The sequence below is a fragment of the Triticum aestivum genome, chromosome 2A, assembly GCF_018294505.1.
Source record: "Triticum aestivum cultivar Chinese Spring chromosome 2A, IWGSC CS RefSeq v2.1, whole genome shotgun sequence".
Lineage (NCBI taxonomy): Eukaryota > Viridiplantae > Streptophyta > Magnoliopsida > Poales > Poaceae > Triticum > Triticum aestivum.
Genome location: NC_057797.1, coordinates 538,531,272 through 538,553,724, shown reverse-complemented (window position 1 = coordinate 538,553,724; position 22,453 = coordinate 538,531,272).

Genomic DNA, 22,453 nt, shown 5'->3' with positions numbered 1-22,453 from the left:
GCCCCCTGGCCTTCATCTTTGGCGAGGATTTTTCTTTATTTATTTTAAGATGTTCCGTGGAGTTTCAGGACTTTTGGAGTTGTGCAGAATAGGTCTCTAATATTTGCTCCTTTTCCAGCCCAGAATTCCAGCTGTCGGCATTCTCCCTCCTAATGTAAACCTTGTAAAATAAGAGAGAATAGCCATAAGTATTGTGACATAAAGTGAAATAACAGTCCATAATGCAATAAATATTGATATAAAAGCATGATGCAAAATGGACGTATCAAGAGGCAGCAAGGCACGTATTGTATCGTTGCCATCGAGGATAACAAGATGGGTTTTTTTATCATATTGCATGAAACTATCCCTCTACATCATGTCATCTTGCTTAAGGCGTTACTCTGTTTTTAACTTAATACTCTAGATGCATGCTGGATAGCGGTTGATGAGTGGAGTAATAGTAGTAGATGCAGGCAGGAGTCGGTCTACTTGTCTCGGACGTGATGCCTATATACATGATCATACCTAGATATTCTCATAACTATGCTCAATTCTGTCAATTGCTCAACAGTAATTTGTTCACCCACCGTAGAATACTTATGCTCTTGAGAGAAGCCACTAGTGAAACCTATGGCCCCCGAGTCTCTTCCTCATCATATTAATCTCCATCACTTTATTATTGTTTTGCTTTTACTTTTTACTTTCCATCTCTATACCAAAAATACCAAAAATATTATTTATCTTCTCTATCAGATCTCACTTTCGTAAGTGACCGTGAAGGGATTGACAACCCCTAAGCGCGTTGGTTGTGTTGAGCTATTGTTTTTGTGTAGGTACGAGGGACTCATGCGTAGCCTCCTACTGGATTGATACCTTGGTTCTCAAAAACTGAGGGAAATACTTACGCTACTTTGCTGCATCATCCTCTCCTCTTCGGGGAAATCCAATGCAGTGCTCAAGAGGTAGCAAGAAGAATTTCTGGCGCCGTTGCCGGGGAGTATGCACAAAAGTCAACATACCAAGTACCCATCACAATCCCTATCTCCCGCATTACATTATTTTCCATTTGCCTCTCGTTTTCCTCTCCCCCCAATTCACCCTTGCCGTTTTATTCGCCCTCTCTCTCTATCCTCCCTCTCTATTTGCCTCTTTTGCCCGTTTGCTTTTTGTTTGCTCGTGTGTCAGTTTGCTAGCTTGTCGTTATGTCAAGTCCTTTACCTTCTGCCTCTATGTCTGAAATTGGGGAAATTATCGTCGATATGGACAATAATAATATCATGAAAAATTCTGATGCTCCTGCTAAAGAACCTACCATCTTTCATACAAAAAAATTCCGTGTTGGTAGTGGTAATATTATTGGAAAATGAGTTATTCAAGATTTCTTTACTTATGTCGGTGCTTTACCTTCTATGGGAAGTTCTATCCTTCATAGAACTAGTAGTCTTGCGAACACTATTGCCATGCTTGTAGTTGAACTTGAAAGACAATTCATGCACATACATCCTTCCATACAAAGGATTTTTCTGGAATTTTCTAATATTGAGCATTCTTCTGTTAAGCGTGCCGCTACTATCTTTTTGGCTCATGAGTTTAGATTCATAATAAAAGAAGCCAAAGAAATCTTTGTGCATTATAGGGTGGACGCTTGCCGTCCTCCCATAGAGGCTATCCTCTTTGATCAAGAAGAAATAATGCGTTTTCAATCTCTAGACTATGTTGCTTTCAATGAAAATCTTAGAAAAAGGGTTCCTACCAATGTTTTAGTTGATAGAATTTCTGAACTTAATGATGATTTGGCTATTAGAAATAATTAACTAGGATATTCTCTTGAATATAGGCTCACAAAGTTCTGTCAAAAGAATGCTTATGATGATGAATTGGTTGTGCATTATAAAGGACCAAAGGAGGAACCTATACCTCCCAAGGTTGATCTTGGGGACTTTTGTCCCGTTAAATTTAGCCCTTTTGATTACTTTTGCTTGCCTCAAAGAAAACTTGCTGCCGAACGTATAGAATATGAAATGAGTTTTAATAATCTATCTTACTATTATGGCAATACCTAGATCTATTCTTGATTGTTATGCCTAGCTAGGGGCGTTAAACGATAGCGCTTGTTGGGAGGCAACCCAATTTTATTTTTATTCCTTGCTTTTTGATCCTGTTTAGTAATAAATAAATTATTTAGCCTCTGTTTTGGTTGTGTTTTTTGTGTTTAATTAGTGTTTGTGCCAAGTAGAACCGTTGGGAAGACTTGGGGAAAGTCTTGTTGAACTTGCTGTAAAAAATAGAAACTTTAGCGCTCACGAGAACTGCTGTCACTTTTATTTGGAGAGTGCTATTTAGTTAATTCTTTTTTCAGATGATTAATAGATAAATTCCTCACGTCCAGAAATTTATTTTAGAATTTTTGGGGTTCCAGATCTTGCTCTAGCTACAGATTACTACAGACTGTTCTGTTTTTGACAGATTCTGTTTTTCGTGTGTTGTTTGCTTATTTTGATGAATCTATGGCTAGTAAAATAGGTTATACTCCATAAAGAAGTTGGAATACAGTAGGTTTAACACCAATATAAATAAAGAATGAGTTCATTACAATACCTTGAAGTGGTCTTTTGTTTTCTTTCGCTAACGGAGCTCACGAAATTTTCTACTTTAAGTTTTGTGTTGTGAAGTTTTCAAGTTTTGGGTAAAGATTTGATGGATTATGGAACAAGGAGTGGCAAGAGACTAAGATTGGGGATGCCCATGGCACCCCCAAGATAATCTAAGGACACCTAAAAGCCAAAGCTTGGGGATGCCCCAGAAGGCATCCCCTCTTTCATCTACTTCTATCGATAACTTTACTTGGAGCTATATTTTTATTCACCACATGATATGTGTTTTGCTTGGAGCGTCTTTTATGATTTGAGTCTTTGCTTGTTAGTCTACCACAATCATCCTTGCTGTACACACCTTTTGAGAGAGCCATACATGATTTGTAATTTGTTAGAATACTCTATGTGCTTCACTTATATATTTTGAGCTCTATAGTTTTACTCTAGTGCTTCACTTATATCTTTTGAGTTATACCGAAAAAGGGTTGCCCCCCGCTTTATATTATAAAGCAAACATCACCACATATAGCCGAGCGAACCGATACAAACACACCCACCACGACACACAGCACACATCCAAGGCAAGATACAAAGGTGCCGGACACCGACACACCACTCGGACGACAACCAAGCAAACTAGAGATGAACCAAGAAGAACTACTTGGAGCCACCGAGGAGGGGTGAGACGGACAAGGACGAAGCAAGGACTCCAGGACGGTGCCTCCCATAAGGGTACGACCACGGATAGCCGCCACCGTCTGATCCGAAGATCAAGTTTTCACCCGGAGCCACACGGAGGAGTGGGAGCACCGCGACGGAGCCTTCAAGAAGGATACGACGTCCGTGGACGCCGCCGCCGCCGGCCAGTACAAGGACTGGGCAAGTGATGGACCCCGGCGATCACACCCCTCCAACACCCCCGCTCTGCCCACCACCCGCAGCCAAGCCCCCCACGAAGCCATGGCTACCCGCCTGCACCTCACACGCAGGTTCCGCCCACAAACACCACGCCTCCCTCCACTAGGGCCGCCGCCCAACATCCAGGCACCCCCAAGACCATCCAAAGAGGCCAGCTTTGTACTAGAGGGACACCCCCGACCGATGTCCCATGGCAGACGACCCGCCTTGAGCATCGCCGGAGTTGCGACAACCTGCACGTGGCTAGGGAAAGGGGGAGGTGGGGGAGCAGACGCATCTGGACCGGCACACCCCTGTGCCAGTGATGGGTGACCCGAGCACGTCGGCGCCGCCCATCCCTCCAGCCAACCTCCCCACAGGACACACCCCTGTGCCGCCCCATCACAGCAGCCATCACAGAACAGCGCAAAGCCACCATCGCAGACCCGACCACCGGCGAGGAGGACCCCCAAGGACCGCCACTGACCACCAAGAAAACTCACCGGGGAGCCCATCTGCGCTGCCGCCATCCTCCAGCCGGTAGGACGCCTGGATCCCGACCAGCACGCCCACCAGCCACCGCTGCTGAGCCTCGACCACCACCAGCCGCGGCCACGGTAGGAGCGGACGCCCGCAGCCCGCACCGCCCTCGGCCTGCGCTGCCTGGGCCCAGATCTGGCCGTCCGTCGCCGCCGGAGACAATCGCGCACCACCGCTATTGCAGCCCCTTCATGCCGCCGCCCATAGCCCGCGTCTCCGCCGCCATCTAGTGCTGCCGCGCCGCCACGCCCCGAGCCAACGTCGCACCGCCGCCCGACCCTGAGGCCCGCGCCCACCGGGCCGAGCAGGGGAAGGAAAGTGCCCCGCTGCCGCCAGCACTGGTCGGGCTTTGCCTGCCAGTACGTCGAGGCGGCGGCGAGGGGAGGGAGGTAGGAGGAGGGGGAGCTGGAGGCGGCGCTAGGGTCCCCCCCCCCCGGCGCTCGCGGGAGCGTCGCGGGAAGGAGGGGTATATAATTTTGCTCTAGTGCTTCACTTATATCTTTTAGAGCACGGTGGTGGATTTGTTTTATAGAAACTATTGATCTCTCATGCTTCACTTAGATTATTTTGAGAGTCTTAATAGCATGGTAAATTTCTTAATAATAATATGCTTGGTATTCAAGATTGGTAAAACTTTCTTTTGAGTGTGTTGAATACTAAGAAAAAAATTGATGCTTGATAATTGTTTTGAGATATGAGGATGGTGATATTAGAGTCATTCTAGTTGATTAGTTGTGAATTTGAGAAATGCTTGTGTTAAAGTTTGTGATTCCCGTAGCATGCATGTATGGTGAACCGTTATGTGATGAAGTCGGAGCATGATTTATTTATTGATTGTCTTCCTTATGAGTGGCGGTCGGGGACGAGTGATGGTCTTTTCCTACCAATCTATCCCCCTAGGAGCATGTGCATAATACTTTGCTTTGATAACTTCTATATTTTTGCAATAAGTATATGAGTTCTTTATGACTAATGTTGAGTCCATGGATTATACGCACTTTCCTTCCTTCCACCATTGCTAGCCTCTCTAATACCACGCACTTTTCGCCGGTATCATACACCCACCAAATACCTTCCTCAAAACAGCCACCATACCTTCCTATCATGGCATGTCCATAGCCATTCCGAGATATATTGCCATGCAACTTTCCACCATTCCGTTCGTTATGACACGCTCCATCATTGTCATATTGCTAGCATGATCATGAAGTTGACATCGTATTTGTGGCAAAGCCACCGCTCATAATTCTTCCATACATGTCACTCTTGATTCATTGCATATCCCGGTACACCGCCGGAGGCATTCATATAGAGTCATATTTTGTTCTAAGTATTGAGTTGTAAGAAAAAGAAGTGTGATGATCATCATTTTTAGAGCATTGTCCCAAGTGAGGAAAGGATGATGGAGACTATGATTCCCCCACAAGTCGGGATGAGACTCTGGACGAAAAACAAAAAAAGAGGCCATAAAAAAGAGAAGGCCCAAATAAAAAATGAGAGAAAAAGAGAGAAGGGATAATGTTACTATACTTTTACCACACTTGTGCTTCAAAGTAGCACCATGATCTTCATGATAGAGAGTCTCTCATTCTGTCACTTCCATATACTAGTGGGAATTTTTCATTATAGAACTTGGCTTGTATATTCCAATGATGGGATTCCTCAAAATGCCCTAGGTCTTCGTGAGCAAGCGAGTTGGATGCACACCCACTTAGTTTCTTTTGTTGAGCTTTCATATACTTATAGCTCTAGTGCATCCATTGCATGGTAATCCCTACTCACTCACATTGATATCTATTGATGGGCATCTCCATAGCTCGTTGATACGCCTAGTTGATGTGAGACTATCTTCCCCTCTTTTTGTCTTCTCCACAACCACCACTCTATTCCACATATAGTGCTATATCCATGGCTCACGCTCATGTATTGCGTGAAGATCAATTTTTTTTTGAAAATGTCAAAAGTATGAAACAATTGCTTGGCTTGTCATCGGGGTTGTGCATGATTTAAATACTTTGTGTGGTGAAGATAGAGCATAGCCAGACTGTATGATTTTGTAGGGATAGCTTTCTTTGGCCATGTTATTTTGAGAAGACATAATTGCTTTTTCAGTATGCTTGAAGTATTATTATTTTTATGTCAACATGAACTTTTGTCTTGAATCTTTTGAATCTAAATATTCATACCACAATTAAGAAGAATTACATTGAAATTATGCCAAGTAGCACTCCGCATCAAAAATTCTGTTTTTATCATTTACCTACTCGAGGACGAGCAGGAATTAAGCTTGGGGATGCTTGATACGTCTCCAACGTATCTATAATTTTTGATTGCTCCATGCTATATTATCTACTATTTTGGACATTATTGGGCTTTATTATCCACTTTTATATTATTTTTGGGACTAACCTACTAACCGGAGGCCCAGCCCAGAATTGTTGTTTTTTGCTTGTTTTAGGGTTTCGAAGAAAAGGAATATCAAACGGAGTCCAAACGGAATGAAACCTTCGGGAACGTGATTTTCTCACCGAATACAACTCAGGAGACTTGGACCCTACGTCAAGGCACGTAACAGGAGGCCACGAGGTAGGGGGGCGCGCCCTACCCTACCAGGCGCGCCCTACCCTCGTGGGCCCCCTGTTGCTCCACCGACGTACTTCTTCCTCCTATATATACCCACGTACCCCCAAACGATCAGAAACGGAGACAAAAACCTAATTCCACCGCCGCAACTTTCTGTATCCACGAGATCCCATCTTGGGGCATGTTCCGGAGCTCCGCCGGAGGGGGCATCGATCACGGAGGGCTTCTACATCATCATCCAAGCCTCTCCGATGAAGTGTGAGTAGTTTACTTCAGACCTATGGGTCCATAGTTAGTAGCTAGATGGCTTCTTCTCTCAATTTGGATCTGAATACAATGTTCTCCCCCTCTCTCATTGAGATCTATTCGATGTAATCTTCTTTTTGCAGTGTGTTTGTTGAGACAGATGAATTGTGGGTTTATGATCAAGTCTATCTATGAATAATATTTGATTCTTCTTTGAATTCTTTTATGTATGATTGGTTATCTTTGCAAGTCTCTTCGAGTTATCAGTTTGGTTTGGCCTACTAGATTGGTTGTTCTTGCCATGGGAGAAGTGCTTAGCTTTGGGTTCGATCTTGCGGTGTCCTTTCCCAGTGACAGAAGGGGCAGCAAGGCACGTATTGTATCACTGCCATCGAGGATAACAAGATGGGTTTTTTATCATATTGCATGAAACTATCCCTCTACATCATGTCATCTTGCTTAAGGTGTTACTCTATTTTTAACTTAATACTCTAGATGCATGCTGGATAGCGGTCGATGATTGGAGTAATAGTAGTAGATGCAGGAAGGAGTCGGTCTACTTGTCTCGAACGTGATGCCTATATACATGATCATACCTAGATATTCTCATAACTATGCTCAATTCTATCAGTTGCTCAACAGTAATTTGTTCACCCACCATAGAATACTTATGCTCTTGAGAGAAGCCACTAGTGAAACCTATGGCCCCCGGGTCTCTTTCTCATCATATTAATCTACATCACTTTATTATTGTTTTGCTTTTACTTTGCTTTTACTTTTTACTTTGCATCTCTATACCAAAAATACCAAAAATATTATTTATCTTCTCTATCAGATCTCACTTTCGTAAGTGCTCGTGAAGGGATTGACAACCCCTAAGCGTGTTGGTTGCGTTGAGATATTGTTTTTGTGTAAGTACGAGGGACTCGTGCGTAGCCTCCTACGAGATTGATACCTTGGTTCTCAAAAACTGAGGGAGATACTTACGCTACTTTGCTGCATCATCCTCTCCTCTTCGGGGAAATCCAACACGGTGCTCAAGAGGTAGCACCCCCTACCCGAGATCCACCGGTTTTGACACCAACAACCAACGTCGGTTAAATCTGAAGATGAAAGAGGTGGTTAGAATGGAAATATTAAAACTTCTGGAAGCAGGTATAATTTATCCTATAGCTGATAGTAGATGGGTAAGTCATGTTCATTGTGTTCCTAAGAAAGGAGGTATTACTATTGTTCCTAATGATAAGAATCAACTCATTCCACAAAGAATTGTTACAGGCTATAGAATGGTAATTGATTTTAGAAAATTAAATAAAGCTAATAGAAAACATCATTGCCCTTTGCCTTCTATTGATCAAATGCTTGAACGATTATCTAAGCACACACACTTTTGCTTCCTTGATGGATATTCTAGCTTTTCACAAATACCTGTTTCTCAACCTGATCAAGAAAAGACCACTTTTACTTGTCCATTTGGAACCTATGCTTATAGACGTATGCCTTTTGGTTTATGTAATGCACCTGCTACCTTTCAAAGATGTATGACTGCTATATTCTCTGACTTTTGTGAAAAGATTGTTGAGGTTTTTATGGATGACTTTTCTGTTTATGGGAAGTCTTTTGATGATTGTTTAAGCAATCTTGAGCGAGTTTTGCAGAGATGTGAACAAACAAATCTTGTCTTGAATTGGGAGAAGTGCCACTTTATGGTTAATGAAGGCATTGTCTTGGGCCATAAAATTTCTGAAAGAGATATTGAAGTAGACCAAGCTAAGGTAGATGCAATTGAGAAAATGACATGTCCTAAGGACATCAAAGGTATTCATAGTTTCCTAGGTCAGGCTGGTTTCTATAGGAGGTTCATTATATCTAAAATGTCTAGGCCTCTCACTAGTCTTTTGCAAAAGGATGTTCCTTTTGTTTTTGATGATGATTGTTTACAAGCCTTTGAAACACTCAAGAAAGCCTTAATATCTGCACCTATTGTTCAACCACCTGATTGGAACTTGCCTTTTGAAATTATGTGTGATGCTAGTGATTATGTTGTTGGTGCTGTTCTAGGACAAAGAGTTGATAAGAAACTTAATGTTATTCATTATGCTAGTAAAACTCTAGACAGTACTCAAAGGAATTATGCTACTACTGGAAAATAATTCTTAGCAATGGTGTTTTCTTGTGATAAATTTAGACCTTATATTGTTGATTCCAAAGTAACTTTTCACACAAACCATGCTGCTATTAAATATCTTATGGAAAAGAAAGATGCTAAACTTAGACTTATTCGTTGGGTTCTCTTGTTACAAGAATTTGATTTACATATCATTGATAGAAAAGGAGCTAAGAACCCCGTAGCTGATAATTTGTCTAGGCTTGAAAATGTGCTTGATGACCCACTTCCTATTGATGATAGTTTTCCCGGTGAGCAGATAACTGCAATAAATGTTGCTAATGGTACTCCTTGGTATGCTGACTATGCTAATTACATTGTTGTTAAATATTTGCCACCTAGCTTCACATATCAACAAAAGAAAAAATTCTTCTATGATTTAAGACATTACTTTTGGGATGACGCACATCTTTGTAAATACGGAGTAGATGGTATTATTAGACGTTGCGTACCTAAGCATGAACAGGGACAAATCCTACGGAAATGACACTCTAAGGCTTATGGAGGGCATCATGCTGGAGATAGAACTGCTCACAAGGTATTGCAATCTGGATTTTATTGGCCTACTCTCTTCAAGGATGCCCGTAAGTTTATCTCATCTTGTGATGAATGTAAAAGAATAGGTAATATCGGTAAGCATCAAGAAATGCCTATGAATTATTCACTTGCTGTTGAACCTTTTGATGTTTGGGGATTTGATTACATGGGACATTTTCCTTCCTCTAATATGTATACACATATTTTGGTTGCTGTTGATTATGTTACTAAATGGGTAGAAGCTATTCCAACTAGTAGTGTTGATCACAACACCTCTATTAAAATGCTTAAGGAAGTTATTTTCCCAAGGTTTGGAGTCCCTAGATATTTAATGACTGATGGTGGTTCACACTTTATTCATGGTGCTTTCCATAAAATGCTTGCCAAGTATGATGTTAACCATAGAATTGCATCACCCTATCATCCTCAGTCTAGTGGTCAAGCTGAACTTAGCAATAGAGAAATAAAATTAATTTTGCAAAAGACTGTCAATAGGTCCAGGAAGAATTGGTCTAAGAAATTAGATGACGCACTTTGGGCTTATAGAATAGCTTATAAAAATCCTATGGGTATATGTCCTTATAAAATGGTTTATGGAAAAGCTTGTCATTTGCCTCTTGAGTTAGAACATAAAGCTTATTGGGCAATTAAGTAACTCAATTATGATTTCAAACTTGCTGGTGAAAAGAGGTTATTAGATATAAGCTCATTAGATGAATGGAGAACCCAAGCTTATGAAAATGCAAAGTTATTCAAAGAAAAAGTTAAAAGATGGCATGACAAAAGAATCCAAAAGCGTGAGTTTAAAGTTGGATAATATGTTCTTTTGTACAACTCTCATTTTAGATTTTTTGCAGGAAATCTCCTCTTCAAATGGGAAGGCTCCTATGTCATCGAGGAGGTTTATCGGTCTGGAGCCATCAAAATAAATAATTTCGAAGGCACTAACCCAAAGGTTGTCAATGGGCAACGAATAAAGCATTATATCTCAGGTACACCTATTAATGTTGAAAGTAATATTATCCATACTTTGACACTGGAAGAACACATAAAAGAGTCCTTCCGAAACACTCCATAATCGTGAAAATAAGGAGGTACGTGATACGGTAAGTAAACGGACTCCGAAAAATCTGCAAAGATATTTTTTATCAGTTTTGGAATATTTTAAAATTTTGGAAATAAAGAAACTCCCAGGAAGCGTACCCTGGTGGGCACAAGACACCAGGGCGCGCTAGGCTTTCCTGGCGCATCCAGGTGGGTTGTGCCCACCTGGTACACCTCCCATACTCCATTTTTCTACCATATACTTGTCCTGCAACATAAAAAATCTATATATACTTCCGAAATCTGTTGATCACTGTATCGCGGAGAAATCCTCTGTTCTCCTTTTCCATTTTGCATCATGTTTTCTTACTGTTATGTATAATGTTTTTATCCATAATAATGTTTTTTGGTGTCATTCTAATGCTTTTCTCTCATGATTTGAAAGAAACACACCAAGAGTGAGAATTTCAGCAGTTGGAAATCTGGACCTGGAAAAGCAACGTCAGGCCGCATATTCTGCACAACTCCAAGTGGGCTGAAACTTTACGGAGATTTTTTATGAATTACTTAAGAAATATTGGAGTCAATAAACACCAGAGGGGGGCACCAGGTGGGCACAACCCACCTGGGCGTGCCAGGCCCCCTGGCGGGTTGTGGCCTCCTCAGCCCACCTCTAGTGCCCATCTTCTGGTATATAAGTGGTTTTGACCTAGAAAAAATAAGAGGAGGACTTTCGGGATGAAGCGTCGCCACCTCGAGGCGGAGGCAGGAGCACTTTTGCCCTCCGGCGAAGCGATTCTGTCGAGGGAACTTCCCTCCCGGAGGGGGAAATCATCGTCATTATCATCAGCAACAACTCTCCCATCTTGGGGAGGGCAATATCCATCAACATCTTCACCAGCACCATCTCATCTCAAACCCTAGTTCATCTCTTGTATTCAATCTTGTTACCGGAACTATAGATTGTTGCTAGGGGTGACTAGTAGTGTTGATTACATCTTGTAGTTGATTACTATATGGTTTATTTGGTGCAAGATTATATGTTCAGATCCAATATGCTATTTAATACCCCTCTGATCTTGAGCATGATTATTATTTATGAGTAGTTACTTTTGTTCTTGAGGTCACGGGAGAAATCATATTGCAAGTAATCATGTGAATTTGATATGTGTTCGAAATTTTGATAGTATGTATGTTGTGATTCCCTTAGTGGTGTCATGTGAACGTCGACTACATGACACTTCACCATATTTGGGCCTAAGGGAATGCATTGTGGAGTAGTTGGTGGGTTGCGAGAGTGACAGAAACTTAAACCCCAGTTTATGCACCATTCCGTAAGGGACCGATTGGATCCTAGAGTTTAATGCTATGGTTAGAATTTATTCTTAATACTTTTATCGTAGTTGCGGATGCTTGCGGGGGGGGGGGGGGGGGGGGGGTTAATCATAAGTAGGAGGTTTGTTCAAGTAAGAACAACACCTAAGCACCGGTCCACCCACATATCAATTATCAAAGTAGCGAACACAAAACAAACCAACATGATGAAAGTGACTAGATGAAATTCCCGTGTACCCTCAAGAACGCTTTGCTTATTATAAGAAACCGTTGTGGCCTATCCTTAGCCTCAAAAGGGTTGAGCTACCTTGCTGCACACTTGTTACAATTACTATTACTTGCTCATTTCAAATTACCTTGCCATCAAACTACTCGCTACTTACAATTTCAGCACTTGCAGACACTACCTTACCGAAAACTACTTGTCATTTCCTTCTGCTCCTCGTTGGGTTCGACAATCTTACTTATCGAAAAGAGCTACAATTGATTCCCTATACTTGTGTGTCATCACCTCCTCCATCACCAATTCCATGATGCTCCCCACCGGGAGTGAGTAATTCCTTCGTAGGCTCGCTGGTCGGTGAGGAGTTGGATGAGATTCATCATGTAATCGAGTTAGTTTTGTTAGGGCTTGATCCCTAGTATCCACTATGTTCTGAGATTGATGTTGTTATGACTTTGCTATGCTTAATGCTTGTTACTAGGGCCCGAGTGCATGATTTCAGATCTGAACCTTTTATGTTTTCACCATTATATCTATGTTCTAGATCCTATCTTGCAAGTCATATTCACCTATTACGTGTTATGATCCATAAACCCAGGGTGACAGTAATTGGGATACTTTCCGGTGATGACCGTGGTTTGAGGAGTTCGTGTATTCACTATGTGTTAATGCTTTGTTCTGATTCTCTATTAAAAGGATGCCTTAATATCCCTTACCTTCATTTGGATGTCTCCATTGGGAGCTCCGTATTGTATTGGTCTGAATTCCAAATCAGTGGGGAAACTGAAATGGCATGAATACGAATTCAACTGTTTGGTTGTCCAGTGAATTGGCCCTTCAAATGCCTTTGAGATTTCAATACCAAATCATGTTTGGATGACAAACTTTGGAATTGCAAAGCTACATTACCTTACCGGGTTATATCTTGCCCTACATGACTCAAAAGGTGCAAAAACAGAGGGATTTTTTAGGATATGGAGGGGTTTGACAAGAAGATCTAGGCCATGGCCATGGATCCATGGTGGACAGTGTTGTGGCTGTACAAAAAGTGGAGCAGCTTGTACATCCGTAATGGTGGAGTGCTGTACAGAAGGAGCTGCAGCTCATGGAGAAGGGAGGACCTGAGCCAGGCAACGATAGACAAGGACGACGGCCACACATGGCTAGAAGGGCTGAGCCAACGGCGGGATGCGCCAGTCCTGGGCCGCCGTCGACATCCATGGTGGGGCGCAGCATAGGGCGACAAGATATGGCGAGGGGGCGAAGGGAAAAGGGGTGGGGAAGAGGGGAGGGATGGACCTGCGCCGCCGTCGGCCGCTGTGGTGGTGGCCGTGGTGGTCGCCGTCCCCACCTGTTGCTAGGTTGCCGCTGCCACGACCTAGGTCAGCGCTCGAGTTTGCCCCTCCCATTCCCCTTTGCTGCCTTATGTTTCTGTTTCATGGGCTGAAGCGGTATGTTTTGCCGGAGAGAGCGATTTCGGGCCAATTCGGAGTGCCACCCCTCCGAAACATGGGTGGGAGATTTTCACGGGAGCAAAAATGGGCCTGAATTGCTCTTTCATTTCCAATACGAATTCAGTGTCCAGCCAAACATCCGTATTGACCCTAGATGATTATGAAATCCATTTCCTTAGCTCCAATGGAGACATCCAAACGCAGTGTTAGTTTCCTTATGGACCCCGCTGCCATGGGAGGGTAGGACAATAGATGTCATGCAGTTCTTTCTCGTAAGCATGTATGACTATTTACGAAATACATGCCTACATTATATTTATGAACTGGAGCTAGTTTTGTATCGCCCTAGGTTATGACTATTACATGATGAATATCATCCAACGAAGTCACCGATCCAATGCCTACAAATTTCCCACATATTGTTCTTGCTAAGTTACTACTGCTGCTGTTACTGTTACGCTTGCTACAAAATCATTGCTATCATTGTTACCGTTACTACTGATGTTACCACTGCTATCAAAATTATCATATTACTGTGCTACTGATCACCTTGCTGCAGATATTTAATCTCCAGGTGTGGTTGAATTGACAACTCAACTGCTAATATTTACAAATATTCTTTGGCTCCCCTTGTGTCGAATATATAAATTTGGGTTGAATACTCTACCCTCAAGAACTGTTGCGATCCCCTATACTTGTGGTTTATCGGTCAACACATGCCCACTATACCAAAATCCTCGTTACCAGTTTTGTTCCTTTTCTCATTGTCGTGTTCCGGCATCCCATTGACATAGCCACCTGTGTCGGGCCAGGCGATGATGGATGTTGACACACCGAGAGGGCCCGAAGAATATCTCTCCATCATCGGAGGAGCAAATCGCACTCTCAAACTCTTCAGTCCCTTGTCAAACTTTCTAATGAACCTGTAAGATGTTGTTAATTCTTGAGCTTGCGTTGGTTTTTCCCTTGAAGAGGAAAGGGTGATGCAGCAAAGTAGAGATAAGTATTTCCCTCAGTTTGAGAAACAAGGTATCAATCCAGTAGGAGACAATGCACAAATCATCGAATACCTGCACAAACAATTAAACAACTTGCACCCAACGCGATAAAGGGGTTGTCAATCCCTTCACAGTTATTTGCAAAAGTGAGATCTAATAGACATAGATAAATGATAAAGTAAATATTTTTGGTATTTTTGGTTTATAGATTAGAAAGTAAAAGATTGCAAAATAGTTGATCGGAAACTAATCAGATGGAAAATAGACTCGGAGGCCATAGGTTTCACTAGAGGCTTCTCTCAAGATAGCAAATAATATGGTAGAAAAGCACAAAGTTATGACGACATCTAAGGCAATGATCATGAACATAGGCATCACGACCGTGTCAAGTAGATCAAAACAATTCTGCATCTACTACTATTACTCCACACATAGACCGACTCCTGCCTGCATCTAGAGTATTAAGTTCATGAAGAACAGAGTAATGCATTAAGTAAGATGACATGATGTAGAGGAATAAACTCAAGAAATATGATGTAAACCCCATCTTTTTATCCTAGATGGCAACAATACAATATGTGCCTGATATGTCCATTTTGCATCATGCTTTTATATCGATATTTATTGCATTATGGGCTATTATTACACATTATGTCACAATACTTATGTCTATTCTATCTTATTTTACAAGGTTTACATAAAGAGGGAGAATGCCGGTAGCTAGGATTCTGGGCTAGAAACGGAGCAAATATTAGAGACCTATTCTACACATCTCCAAAAGTCCTGAAACTCTACGGGAGCACTTTTCAGAATATATATAAAATACTGAGTGCAAGAAATACCAGAGTGGGCCACACCCTGGCCACGAGGGTGGGGGCGCGCCCTACCCCCTAGGTGCACCCCCTGCCTCGTGGGCCCCCTGGTGGCCCTCCAATGCCCATCTTCTGCTATATGCAGTCTTTCATTGAGAAAAAATCATAAGCAAGATTTTGGGACGAGACTCCGCCGCCACGAGGCGGAACCTTGACGGAACCAATCTAGGGCTCTGGCGGAGCTGTTCTGCCGGGGAAACTTCCCTCCGAGAGGGGGAAATCATCGCCATCGTCACCACCAACGATCCTCTCATTGGGAGGGGGTCAATCTCCATCAACATCTTCACCAGCACCATCTCATCTCAAACCCTAGTTCATCTCTTGTATCCAATCTTTGTATCCAAACCTCAGATTGGTACCTGTGGGTTGCTAGTAGTGTTGATTACTCCTTGTAGTTGATGCTAGTTGGTTTACTTGGTGGAAGATCATATGTTCAGATCCATTATGCATATTAATACCCCTCTGATTATGAACATGAATATGCTTTGTGAGTAGTTACATTTGTTCCTGAGGACATGGGAGAAGTCTTGCTATTAGTAGTCATGTGAATTTGGTGTTCGTTTGATATTTTGATGAGATGTATGTTGTCATCCCTCTAGTGGTGTCATGTGAATGTCGACTACATGACACTTCACCATTGTTTGGGCCTAGAGGGAGGCATTGGGAAGTAATAAGTAGATGATGGGTTGCTAGAGTGACAGAAGCTTAAACCCTAGTTTATGCGTTGCTTCGTAAGGGGCTGATTTGGATCCATATGTTTCATGGTATGGTTAGGTTTACCTTAATACTTTTGTTTTAGTTGCGGATGCTTGCAATAGGAGTTAATCATAAGTGGGACGCTTTTCCAAGTAAGGACAACACCCAAGCACCGGTCCACCCACATATCAAATTATCAAAGTACCGAACGTGAATCATATGATCGTGATGAAAACTAGCTTGATGATAATTCCCATGTGTCCTTGGGAGCGCTTTACATCGTATAAGAGTTTGTCCAGGCTTGTCCTTTGCTACAAAAAGGATTGGGCCATCTTGCTGCACCTTATTTACTTTTATTACTTGCTACTCGTTACCAATTACCTTATCACAAAACTATCTGTTACCGATAATTTCAGTGATTGCAGAGAATACCTTGCTGAAAACTTCTTATCATTTCCATCTGCATCTCGTTGGGTTCGACACTCTTACTTATCGAAAGGACTATGATAGATCCCCTATACTTGTGGGTCATCAGTGCCTTGCTGCCCCTACTGTCACTGGAAAAGGACACTGCAAGATTGAACCCAAAGCTAAGCACTTCCCCCATTGCAAGAAAAACCAATCTAGTTGGCCAAACCAAACCGATAATTCGAAGAGAATTACAACGATATCAAATCATGCATAAAAGAATTCAGAGAAGATTCAAATAATATTAATAGATAAGCTGATCATAAATCTAGAATTCATCAGATCTCGACAAACACACCGCAAAAGAAGATTACATCGGATAGATGTAGGATCGAAAGTAGGTCTAGAGGGGGTGATTAGACTACTTGACCAAATAAAAATCTAGCCTTTTCCCAATTTTAAGTCTTGGCAGATTTTAACAACTTAGAATAAGTCAAGCAATCAACCTACACATGCAAGTCTAAGAGTATAGTAGCGGAATGTAAAACATTGCACATGAAGGTAAAGGGAGGAGTTTGGATGGAGCAAACGCAATGTAGACACGGAGATTTTTGGCATGGTTCTGATAGGTGGTGCTATCATACATCTATGTTGATGGAGACTTTAACCCATGAAGGGTAACGGTTGCGAGTCCACGAAGGGTCCACGAAGAAGCAACCTTGTCTATCCCACCATGGCCATCACCCATGAAGGACTTGCCTCACTAGGGTAGATCTTCACGAAGTAGGCGATCTCCTTGCCCGTACAAACTCCTTGGTTCAACTCCACAATCTTGACGAAGGCTCCCAAGTGACACCTAACCAATCTAGGAGGCACCACTCTCCAAAATGTAATAAATGGTGTGTTGATGATGAACTCCTTGCTGTTATGCTTCTAATGATAGTCTCCCCAACACTCAACTCTCTCTCTCTCTCTCTCACTGATTTGGATTTGGTGGAAAGATGATTTGAGTGGAAAGCAACTTGGGGATGGCTAGAGATCAAGATTCATATGGTTGGAATGGAATATCTTGGTCTCAACACATGAGTAGGTGGTTCTGTCTTAGAAAATGAATGTTGTAAGTGTAGGCATGTTCTGATGACTCTCTCCACGAGTGAAGAGTGGGTGGAGGGTTATTCATAGCCTCCACACAAAATCTAACCGTTACACACAATTCACTAAACTCGGTAGGACCGAATCAGAAAACTCGGTGGGACCGATTCAGTTCAAAATATGAACGTTAGGCTTTTTGGTGGGACCAACATGTCAACTCGGTGGGACCGATTTGATTAGGTTTAGGGCATAACGTAATCTCGGTGAGACCAATTACACAAACTCGGTGGGACCGATTTTGGTAATAAGCTAACCAGAGAGTTGGTCAGGCAAACTCGGTGGGACCGAATCGCTCATTTCGGTGAGACCGAAACGTTACAAAAGGGAAACAGAGAGTTTGCATTGCGAACTCGGTGGGACCGATCGCTCATCTCAGTTGGACCAAAACGTTACAAAGGGAAATAGAGAGTTTGCAATCCCATCTCGGAGACACCGAGATCCCTATCAGTACGACCGATATGACTAAGGTTTCTGGCAGTGGCTATGTCAAGTGAACTCGGTGGCGCCGGATAGAACATTCCGGTGGGGCCGAGTTTGACTTTTTGGTTTGGGACATATGTGGATATGAGAAAGTGGTTGAGGGTTTTTGGAGCATATCACTAAGCATTTTGAGCAAGTAAGCCATTAAGCAACACCTCATCCACTTTTAATAGTATTGGCTTTTCCTATGGACTCAATGTGATCTTGGATCACTAAAATGAAAAAGGTAGAGTCTTGAGAGCCAATATGTGTCCTTCGCATTTTGAGGGGTCCACATTCTTAATCCATGCCATGCCAATCATTGAACTTTCTGAAATGATCATCTTGAAATAGTATTAGTTTAATGAGCTATATGTTGTTAATAATTACCAAAACCACCCAGGGATAGTTGCACTTTCAATAGATCTCCAAGAACATCAAGGGGAACATGGTATTGAGAATCAAAGAGAGAGAAGAAGCCATCTAGCTACTAGCTATGGACCTGTAGGTCTGTAGTAAACTACTCACGCTTCATCGGAAGGGCAACAGAGTTGATGTAGAAGCCCTCCGTGATCGAATTCCCCTCCGGCAAGGTGCCGAAAAAGGTCCCTAGATGGAATCTCATGGGTACAGAAGGTTGCGGCGGTGGAAAAGTGTTTCCTTGGATACTTCTGGTAGTTTGGGAATATTTGGGAATATATAGGTGTAACGCCCCGTGACCGATGTGCTAGGTGTCTTCTAGTTATTTGTTGTTGTTACCTTGTCATTGCTTGCATGTCATGCATTGCATATCATGTCATCATGTGCATTTCATTTGCATACATGTTCGTCCCATGCATCCGAGCCTTTTTCCCGTTGTCCGTTTTGCAATCCGGCGCTCCTATGTCACCCGGTGTCCCTTTCTACCTCTTTTCATGTGCGGGTGTTAAATTTTATCGGATTGGACCGAGACTTGTCATGCGGACTTGGTTTACTACCGGTAGACCACCTGTCAAGTTTCATGCCATTTGGACTTCGTTTGATACTCCAACGGTTAACCGAGGGACCGAAAAGGCCTCGTGTGTGTTGCAGCCTAACACCCCTCCAAAGTGGCCCAAAACCCACCTAAACCTCCTCCATCATCTCGGTCGTTCGATCATGATCGCGTGGCCGCAAACCGCACCTCATTTGGACTCTCCTAGCTCCCTCTACCTATAAATATGTGCTCTCCTTCGAAATTCTCGCGCAGATGAAACCCTAATTTTTCCCCTCGTGCCGCCAGACATTTCATCTCGCGCCGCACCGGACATGTCTGCTCACCACCGCCACCTCACTCCGGCCTATCAAAGGAGGCCACGTCATCGCGCTGCCGGCCTCGCCCAATCGCCGAGCGCCACCTCAGCCCGCGCGCCGCCCCTTCACCGCGCCTGGCCCGCCAGCCCATCTCCGGCCCTCGCCCGAGCCACTCCGGGCCCGAACGCCCGCGGCTCCGCGCGCCGCCGCCCGCGCTCTCCTCCTCGCCGCGCCGCCGCATAGCCTTCGCCGGGCCTCCGCGACCTCGCCAGCGTCCGCCGCCCACCGCCATCGCCACCTCCTCTCGCCGGCGCCACCCCGTCGCCGCTCGCTGCCTCGGCTGTCGCGCCGCCCGGGGCACCGTGGCCACCTCGCCGCGACCTCGCCGGCGTCCTCTCCTCCGGCCGGCGACTCCATCTTCGGCCAACACGGGCGTCAAGTCCGACTCCGGCCGCCGTCGTCTACTGTTCCGGCGATGTGCTCGGTTCACGCACTGGATCCAAATCTGGATCGTGTGGGTTGACTTTCCCCCGAAACCCTAATCTCGGTATTTTTTTGCATACTTTGACGCATCATAACTCATCAATCGTTGCTCCGATTCGTGCGTGTAGCATATCAGAATGTCCATCTCAAAGAGTATATTATTTCATCTCATTGCATCATTTTCATTTGAGCTCATCTTGAGGCCCGAAATGCTGTTGGAAGAGGGCTATGTGAGTAATTTGTCAGATCTGTTTCATCAAATAGCTTTTTTTCATTTTTGCCATGATTAATGTGTGCATGCTATGATCCTGAGCTCTACATGTGTTTTGTTATATGCCATGCCATCTTTACAGTGGTGCTTACCATGTATTTTTGTGATATGTGTGGTGACTAGCACAAGCTTGCAAAGTAGCGTAATCGGTAATGCTGATTTCAGGGACTTAGTTTTTCACTAAGTCCTTGCGGCCGAGGAATATAAACTCGAGCGCCCCTCCAAGAGTTACCCAAAATGCAGGTTGCTACCCCGACTGGAGGAAGAAGCGTATGACGCGGCCGATCGGCCACCTCGTGGCCGCGATAGAGAGGCATTCCAGCCAAAAACTCAGCCCGCACCCCGACGTCATTTAAATAAAAAGGCATGGGGAGATACGCCAGACCTGCGAGACATATTGGAGGACAAAGCAAAGCATCCAAGATCGATCTACGGATCACGGGGGCGCGCCACTATGCGAGATGATAAACGTCATGCCGGATACAGTAAAAGTAAATCCAGCCGGGCCGAACACAGCGGGCAAGACCCATTCGAGCTGCGTCGCGATATAGCCCAATACAGAGGCGCCGCACACCCCTTATGCTTCACAGACGAAGTAATGGATCATCAAATCCCAGAAGGTTTCAAACCTGTAAATATTGAATCATATGATGGCACAACAGGTCTCGCAGTATGGATCGAGGATTTCCTCCTCCACATCCACATGGCCCGCGGTGATGACTTACACGCCATCAAATACCTCCCACTAAAGCTCAAGGGACCAGCGCGGCATTGGCTTAACAGCTTGCCAGCAGAGTCCATCAGCTGTTGGGAAGATCTGGAAGCCGCATTCCTCGACAACTTTCAGGGCACTTATGTGCGGCCACCAGATGCCGATGACTTGAGCCACATAATTCAGCAGACAGAAGAATCGGCCAGGCAATTCTAGACTCGGTTCCTAACAAAGAAAAAACAAATTGTCGACTATCCGGATGCAGAGGCCCTGGCGGCTTTCAAACACAACATCCACGACGAATGGCTAGCCCGGCACCTTGGTCAGGAAAAGCCGAAATATATGGCAGCCCTCACGACACTCATGACCCGCTTTTGTGCGGGAGTAGACAGCTGGCTGGCTCGCAGTAATAACATATCAAAGAACCATGGTACTTCGCATACCAAGGACGGCAATAGCAGGTCACGTCGCAACAAACATAAGCGCGGCATGAACAGTGATAATAACGAGGATACGGCAGTCAATGCTGGATTCAAAGGCTCTAAACTCGGTCAGCGGAAAAAGCCATTCAAACAAAGTACGCCGGGTCCGTCCAGCTTGGATCGTATACTCGATCGCTCGTGTCAAATACACGGCACCCCAGAAAAGCCAGCCAATCACACCAACAGGGATTGTTGGGTGTTCAAGCAGGCCGGCAAGTTGATTGCCAAAAACAAGGACAAGGGGCCACATAGCGATGACGAGGAGGAGCCCCGACAGCCACACACCGGAGGACAGAAGAGGTTTCCCCCACAAGTGCGGACGGTGACCATGATATACGCAACCCACATCCCCAAGAGGGAGCGGAAGCGTGCACTCAGGGACGTATATGCGTTGGAGCCAGTCGCCCCAAAGTTCAACCCATGGTCCTCCTATCCGATCACTTTCGGTCGCAGGGACCATCCCACTAGTATCCGGCATGGCGGATTCGCCGCACTGGTTCTGGACCCAATCATTGACGGATTTCACCTCACTCGAGTCCTTATGGATGGCGGCAGCAGCCTGAACCTGCTTTTTTAGGACACAGTGTGCAGAATGGGTATAGATCCCTCAAGGATCGAACCCACAAAAACGACCTTTAAAGGCGTCATTCCAGGTGTAGAGGCCCATTGCACAGGCTCAATTACACTGGAAGTGGTCTTCGGATCCCCGGATAACTTCCGAAGTGAAGAGTTAATCTTCGATATAGTCCCGTTCCGTAGTTGTTATCATGCACTGCTCAGGCGAACCGCATTTGCAAGATTCAATGCGGTACCGCATTATGCATACCTCAAGCTCAAGATGCCAGGACCTCGCGGGGTTATTACAGTCAATGGAAACACAGAGTGCTCTCTCCGAACGAAGGAGCACACTGCGGCCCTCGCAGCAGAAGCGCAAAACAGCCTCTCAAGGCAATCCACCAGTTCGGCGTTTCAAGACCTGGACACCTTCAAGCACGCTCGGAGCAATCGGCAACTAGACCACCTGGCGCGATCTGAGCTCGCGTAGC